The following is a 2,072-nucleotide window of genomic DNA, read 5'->3' as shown; positions in this document are numbered from 1 at the left end:
GGGTGGGACTCGAGGGCCGAGGGCGTCAATAGGACGCGGGGTGGGAGGGGCGATGGAGGGGCGGAGCGCCGCGAGGGGCGGGGCCGGGTTGTGGGGCTCCGGGATGTACATGCTAAGGGGCGGGGCTTCGAGGGAGAGGGGCGGGGCTGCGCAGCCGAGGGGCGGGGCTTCGAGGAAGGGGGCGGGACTACGCAGCCGAGGGGCGGGGCTTAGAGGGAGAGGGGCGGGGCTGCGCAGGTGAGGGGCGGACCCACGCTGGACCAGGCGAGCTGCGTGGTCCTCTAGCCGCGGCGCGGGCTTTGGTCTCCGGGATGGAGGTTGTGTGTCTGCGTTCTGCGTGCTCACGCGTCCATCTGTAGGTCTCTGTAGGCAATGACGTAAGAGTAAAGGACGTCCTACTGGGGGACTCCGCCAGGTGCCTTAGCCCTGGGCTGAGTGGCTTTGTGAATAAGGTCCCTGCCGGCACCAGATGGTTTCCAGGGCCACGATTCCGTGCTGTCATGCGCTTTACGAATGGTCACGCAGACCGCCGGAGAGGTCGAAGCGCCCACACGGGTATGTTGGCCCACTGCTCTCGCACCTGCATTTCGTGGCTGGGGACACTACACACGTGGTTTCTAAGATTTCCAAAGTACCCAGCTGTCCTTCTTGAACCGCAGGGAGAGGCTTAAGGAGGACAGAGCATTAGGGGGTGGGCCGGCACTGTGGCTGTGGCAGGAAGGGGCTTTGGGATTAACCACACTTGGGTGCTGTGTGGGTGGATCTGGAGGAAGGCAGGACCCAAGTCTGACCTCAGCTTCCCAGAGCTTTGGCCTCCTTTCCTTCTCTCCTCTCCCTCATCCCTTCCCCAGGCCCACTAAGGTGAACAGGCTCGCATCTATCTCCCTGCTCCTTCCAGGCTCTAAAGAAAGAAGACTAGGCAGGTGCAATCGCTCTCAACATGTAAACGCTTCAGCAGCGATGTAGAGGGTAACACTGCAAAGGAAAGTCACCAAAAGGCTACAAAAAGCTCTCCATAGTGCAGTAGCTTCTGCATTTAACCAAGTGCCTCTTTATTCAGAGGACAACCCAACTGAACCAGAGCTGAAGTGATGATACAAACATACCTTTCCGCCACTGAGAATCTGGGTGATAAATGTTACTGTGTGGCCACAACATCTCTGTGATCTTGGGGGAGACAGTTGGGTGTTATTAACCTTCCTGTGATTGTGCAGGAAACTGAGGCACTGGGAGGTTGTAGTATTTTGATTTCTCTGAAGAATAAATGCTATATAAATCCGGTAATTGCTACTTCCTAGTACGTTCCCACAGGATGCAACCTAATTGATGGCTGACCTACACACACAGACAAAATAAGAATTTATAAATAATTATTTTTAGCAGCACCCAACATAATCTTAGCACTCATATGTAATCGCAATTTATATTAACACAGATCATCCCAAGGTAGAAGTGAAAAATCAAAAACTGTCTGTACAATACCCTATGTTATAAAAACATATCCTGTGTTACAGTGAAACTCACAGTTTTAGTAAAAGTAGCAAGTGAGCATTGATCAGAATAGACTGTGGCTGGGACTTCAAAAGGCAATTAAGAGAATATTGGGGTATTATGGGTTGAATTGTGTCTCCCGAAAAATATATGTTGGGAGTCCTAACCCCCAATACTTCAGAATGTGACCTCATTTGGAAATAGGGTCAATGCAGACGTAATCAAGTGAAATCAGGTCATTAGGATGGGCCCCTAATCCAATATGAATGGTGGCCTTATAAAAAAGGGAAATTTGGATGCATTGATACACTCACAGGAGAAGGCATGGTGAAGATGAAGGCAATGCTCAGGGTGGTACTTCTACCAGGGAAAGAATGCCGAAGATTGCCGGCAACACGAGAAGCCAGGAGGGACACATGAACAGATTCTCCTTCACAGCCTCAGAAAATGAACCGGTCTGCCAACTGCTTGATCTTGGACTTCTGGCCTCCAGACCTATGAGACAATGAATTTCTGCTGTTGTAAGCCCCCCACTGTGGGATACTCTGTTATGGCAGCCCTAGCAAACTAATATAGAGAAG

Source organism: Equus caballus, chromosome 29, assembly GCF_041296265.1.
Source record: "Equus caballus isolate H_3958 breed thoroughbred chromosome 29, TB-T2T, whole genome shotgun sequence".
Classification (NCBI taxonomy): Eukaryota; Metazoa; Chordata; class Mammalia; order Perissodactyla; family Equidae; genus Equus; species Equus caballus.
Note: the sequence above shows the minus strand (reverse complement) of the source record.